General features: G+C 39.9%; 9 non-coding genes across 9 annotated transcripts; all 9 read left to right on the forward strand.

Moving 5' to 3' along the window:
• Positions 1-377: 377 nt before the first annotated feature.
• TRNAL-CAA (transfer RNA leucine (anticodon CAA)) lies at positions 378-461 on the forward strand. Its single transcript has one exon. It is a non-coding gene; the product is annotated as a tRNA-Leu (tRNA).
• Positions 462-742: 281 nt separating this feature from the next.
• Positions 743-824, forward strand: TRNAS-UGA (transfer RNA serine (anticodon UGA)). The gene has a single exon. It is a non-coding gene; the product is annotated as a tRNA-Ser (tRNA).
• A 634-nt stretch (positions 825-1,458) lies between these two features.
• TRNAL-CAA (transfer RNA leucine (anticodon CAA)) lies at positions 1,459-1,540 on the forward strand. Its single transcript has one exon. It is a non-coding gene; the product is annotated as a tRNA-Leu (tRNA).
• A 280-nt stretch (positions 1,541-1,820) lies between these two features.
• Positions 1,821-1,902, forward strand: TRNAS-UGA (transfer RNA serine (anticodon UGA)). Its single transcript has one exon. It is a non-coding gene; the product is annotated as a tRNA-Ser (tRNA).
• Positions 1,903-2,536: 634 nt separating this feature from the next.
• Positions 2,537-2,618, forward strand: TRNAL-CAA (transfer RNA leucine (anticodon CAA)). Its single transcript has one exon. It is a non-coding gene; the product is annotated as a tRNA-Leu (tRNA).
• A 280-nt stretch (positions 2,619-2,898) lies between these two features.
• TRNAS-UGA (transfer RNA serine (anticodon UGA)) lies at positions 2,899-2,980 on the forward strand. The gene has a single exon. It is a non-coding gene; the product is annotated as a tRNA-Ser (tRNA).
• A 634-nt stretch (positions 2,981-3,614) lies between these two features.
• TRNAL-CAA (transfer RNA leucine (anticodon CAA)) lies at positions 3,615-3,696 on the forward strand. The gene has a single exon. It is a non-coding gene; the product is annotated as a tRNA-Leu (tRNA).
• A 280-nt stretch (positions 3,697-3,976) lies between these two features.
• Positions 3,977-4,058, forward strand: TRNAS-UGA (transfer RNA serine (anticodon UGA)). Its single transcript has one exon. It is a non-coding gene; the product is annotated as a tRNA-Ser (tRNA).
• Positions 4,059-4,692: 634 nt separating this feature from the next.
• TRNAL-CAA (transfer RNA leucine (anticodon CAA)) lies at positions 4,693-4,774 on the forward strand. Its single transcript has one exon. It is a non-coding gene; the product is annotated as a tRNA-Leu (tRNA).
• Positions 4,775-5,000: the final 226 nt, after the last annotated feature.

Consider the following 5,000-nt stretch of genomic DNA (forward strand, 5'->3'; position numbering starts at 1 on the left):
TAAAGCCTTACTTCTTCTCATGAACCTCAACACCACACCTGTCTCTGTCTGTAAAACAATACCTTAAGCAAGAGGCCTATCTCATGACCGTGTGTTGAAGAAAAAGTTAAGACACAGTTAGGGCTACTCCTGAGTTCAGAGACGTCGCTCAACTGTATTCTCCAAAACACACCTCATTAGTTTTCCAAAAACCGTCTTCCTTCTCATGAACCTTACATCACACCTGTCTCTGTCTGTAAGTCAACAGTCATACGCAAGAGGACTTTCTCATGACTTTGTGTGGCAAAAAAGGGCTAGACACGACTTAGGGCAGAGCTTTATTTCAATCTGTCCAACGATACTATCCAAAAGGCACCCGATGAGTGGAGATAAAATGGGCTGTGATGGCCGAGAGGTTAAGGTGTTGGACTCAAAAATCCAATGGGATCTCCCCGCATAGGTTCAAAATCCTGTTCACAGCGGAATGTTTTATACGCTCTGAGAGAAGAGAAGTCCTTTCAGAGAACTAATTTGCTCTAAATTTAAAGAGATTCCAAACCTCTACCACACACACATTCACAATGGAGACTATAATCTCCATAAAGGTAAGGCCTAGCCAATGAAAACTAAAGTTTTAAGAATGTGGGGAAAAAAAGCTTTGAAAGAAATCAAGCAGTTTAACCTACTGATTTGAACTTTTTTCATGTCAAACCCCCAAACCTGCTGTTTCCCCAAAAAATCCACAAGAACAGGTGGAAATGCAGCTGTGATGGCCGAGTGGTTAAGGCGTTGGACTTGAAATCCAATGGGGTTTCCCCGCACAGGTTCAAATCCTGTTCACAGCGGAATCTTTTATACACCTTAAAGAGAAGTCAGAGAAATAATTGCATTCGCTCTAAATTAAAAGGACATTCGAAAGCTTTGACACATACACATTTTCAATGGAGACTATTATCTCTATAAAGATAAGGTTCGGACAATGAAAACTAAGATTTTAAGAGCGTTGGGAAAAAGCATTGATAGAAATCAAGCGGTTTATCTTATTGATTTAAGTTTTTTTCATATCGTAGTGTCAATTGTTAAAAAAGTGCTTCTCCTTACTTCCCAAAGCCTTACTTCTTCTCATGAACCTCACACCACACCTGTCTCTGTCTGTAAAACAATACCTTAAGCAAGAGGCCTATCTCATGACCGTGTGTTGAAGAAAAAGTTAAGACACAGTTAGGGCTACTCCTGAGTTCAGAGACGTCGCTCAACTGTATTCTCCAAAACACACCTCATTAGTTTTCCAAAACCGTCTTCCTTCTCATGAACCTTACATCACACCTGTCTCTGTCTGTAAGTCAACAGTCATACGCAAGAGGACTTTCTCATGACTTTGTGTGGCAAAAAAGGGCTAGACACACTTAGGGCAGTGCTTTATTTCAATCTGTCCAACGATACTATCCAAAAGGCACCCGATGAGTGGAGATAAAATGGGCTGTGATGGCCGAGAGGTTAAGGTGTTGGATTCAAAATCCAATGGGATCTCCCCCCATAGGTTCAAATCCTGTTCACAGCGGAATGTTTTATACGCTCTGAGAGAAGAGAAGTCCTTTCAGAGAAATAATTGCTCTAAATTTAAAAGAGATTCCAAACCTCTACCACACACACATTCACAATGGAGACTATAATCTCCATAAAGGTAAGGCCTAGCCAATGAAAACTAAAGTTTTAAGAATGTGGGGAAAAAAAGCTTTGAAAGAAATCAAGCAGTTTAACCTACTGATTTGAACTTTTTTCATGTCAAACCCCCAAACCTGCTGTTTCCAAAAAAAATCCAACAAACAGGTAGAAATGCAGCTGTGATGGCCGAGTGGTTAAGGCGTTGGACTTGAAATCCAATGGGGTTTCCCCGCACAGGTTCAAATCCTGTTCACAGCGGAATCTTTTATACACCTTAAAGAGAAGTCAGAGAAATAATTGCATTCGCTCTAAATTAAAAGGACATTCGAAAGCTTTGACACATACACATTTTCAATGGAGACTATTATCTCTATAAAGATAAGGTTCGGACAATGAAAACTAAGATTTTAAGAGCGTTGGGAAAAAGCATTGATAGAAATCAAGCGGTTTATCTTATTGATTTAAGTTTTTTTCATATCGTAGTGTCAATTGTTAAAAAAGTGCTTCTCCTTACTTCCCAAAGCCTTACTTCTTCTCATGAACCTCACACCACACCTGTCTCTGTCTGTAAAACAATACCTTAAGCAAGAGGCCTATCTCATGACCGTGTGTTGAAGAAAAAGTTAAGACACAGTTAGGGCTACTCCTGAGTTCAGAGACGTCGCTCAACTGTATTCTCCAAAACACACCTCATTAGTTTTCCAAAACCGTCTTCCTTCTCATGAACCTTACATCACACCTGTCTCTGTCTGTAAGTCAACAGTCATACGCAAGAGGACTTTCTCATGACTTTGTGTGGCAAAAAAGGGCTAGACACACTTAGGGCAGTGCTTTATTTCAATCTGTCCAACGATACTATCCAAAAGGCACCCGATGAGTGGAGATAAAATGGGCTGTGATGGCCGAGAGGTTAAGGTGTTGGACTCAAAATCCAATGGGATCTCCCCGCATAGGTTCAAATCCTGTTCACAGCGGAATGTTTTATACGCTCTGAGAGAAGAGAAGTCCTTTCAGAGAAATAATTGCTCTAAATTTAAAAGAGATTCCAAACCTCTACCACACACACATTCACAATGGAGACTATAATCTCCATAAAGGTAAGGCCTAGCCAATGAAAACTAAAGTTTTAAGAATGTGGGGAAAAAAAGCTTTGAAAGAAATCAAGCAGTTTAACCTACTGATTTGAACTTTTTTCATGTCAAACCCCCAAACCTGCTGTTTCCCAAAAAAATCCAACAAACAGGTAGAAATGCAGCTGTGATGGCCGAGTGGTTAAGGCGTTGGACTTGAAATCCAATGGGGTTTCCCCGCACAGGTTCAAATCCTGTTCACAGCGGAATCTTTTATACACCTTAAAGAGAAGTCAGAGAAATAATTGCATTCGCTCTAAATTAAAAGGACATTCAAAAGCTTTGACACATACACATTTTCAATGGAGACTATTATCTCTATAAAGATAAGGTTCGGACAATGAAAACTAAGATTTTAAGAGCGTTGGGAAAAAGCATTGATAGAAATCAAGCGGTTTATCTTATTGATTTAAGTTTTTTTCATATCGTAGTGTCAATTGTTAAAAAAGTGCTTCTCCTTACTTCCCAAAGCCTTACTTCTTCTCATGAACCTCACACCACACCTGTCTCTGTCTGTAAAACAATACCTTAAGCAAGAGGCCTATCTCATGACCGTGTGTTGAAGAAAAAGTTAAGACACAGTTAGGGCTACTCCTGAGTTCAGAGACGTCGCTCAACTGTATTCTCCAAAACACACCTCATTAGTTTTCCAAAACCGTCTTCCTTCTCATGAACCTTACATCACACCTGTCTCTGTCTGTAAGTCAACAGTCATACGCAAGAGGACTTTCTCATGACTTTGTGTGGCAAAAAAGGGCTAGACACACTTAGGGCAGTGCTTTATTTCAATCTGTCCAACGATACTATCCAAAAGGCACCCGATGAGTGGAGATAAAATGGGCTGTGATGGCCGAGAGGTTAAGGTGTTGGATTCAAAATCCAATGGGATCTCCCCGCATAGGTTCAAATCCTGTTCACAGCGGAATGTTTTATACGCTCTGAGAGAAGAGAAGTCCTTTCAGAGAAATAATTGCTCTAAATTTAAAAGAGATTCCAAACCTCTACCACACACACATTCACAATGGAGACTATAATCTCCATAAAGGTAAGGCCTAGCCAATGAAAACTAAAGTTTTAAGAATGTGGGGAAAAAAAGCTTTGAAAGAAATCAAGCAGTTTAACCTACTGATTTGAACTTTTTTCATGTCAAACCCCCAAACCTGCTGTTTCCCCAAAAAATCCAACGAAGAGGTGGAAATGCAGCTGTGATGGCCGAGTGGTTAAGGCGTTGGACTTGAAATCCAATGGGGTTTCCCCGCACAGGTTCAAATCCTGTTCACAGCGGAATCTTTTATACACCTTAAAGAGAAGTCAGAGAAATAATTGCATTCGCTCTAAATTAAAAGGACATTCGAAAGCTTTGACACATACACATTTTCAATGGAGACTATTATCTCTATAAAGATAAGGTTCGGACAATGAAAACTAAGATTTTAAGAGCGTTGGGAAAAAGCATTGATAGAAATCAAGCGGTTTATCTTATTGATTTAAGTTTTTTTCATATCGTAGTGTCAATTGTTAAAAAAGTGCTTCTCCTTACTTCCCAAAGCCTTACTTCTTCTCATGAACCTCACACCACACCTGTCTCTGTCTGTAAAACAATACCTTAAGCAAGAGGCCTATCTCATGACCGTGTGTTGAAGAAAAAGTTAAGACACAGTTAGGGCTACTCCTGAGTTCAGAGACGTCGCTCAACTGTATTCTCCAAAACACACCTCATTAGTTTTCCAAAACCGTCTTCCTTCTCATGAACCTTACATCACACCTGTCTCTGTCTGTAAGTCAACAGTCATACGCAAGAGGACTTTCTCATGACTTTGTGTGGCAAAAAAGGGCTAGACACACTTAGGGCAGTGCTTTATTTCAATCTGTCCAACGATACTATCCAAAAGGCACCCGATGAGTGGAGATAAAATGGGCTGTGATGGCCGAGAGGTTAAGGTGTTGGATTCAAAATCCAATGGGATCTCCCCCCATAGGTTCAAATCCTGTTCACAGCGGAATGTTTTATACGCTCTGAGAGAAGAGAAGTCCTTTCAGAGAAATAATTGCTCTAAATTTAAAAGAGATTCCAAACCTCTACCACACACACATTCACAATGGAGACTATAATCTCCATAAAGGTAAGGTCTAGCCAATGAAAACTAAAGTTTTAAGAATGTGGGGAAAAAAAGCTTTGAAAGAAATCAAGCAGTTTAACCTACTGATTTGAACTTTTTTCATGTC

This window comes from Eleutherodactylus coqui, chromosome 2 (genome assembly GCF_035609145.1).
Source record: "Eleutherodactylus coqui strain aEleCoq1 chromosome 2, aEleCoq1.hap1, whole genome shotgun sequence".
Taxonomy (NCBI): domain Eukaryota; kingdom Metazoa; phylum Chordata; class Amphibia; order Anura; family Eleutherodactylidae; genus Eleutherodactylus; species Eleutherodactylus coqui.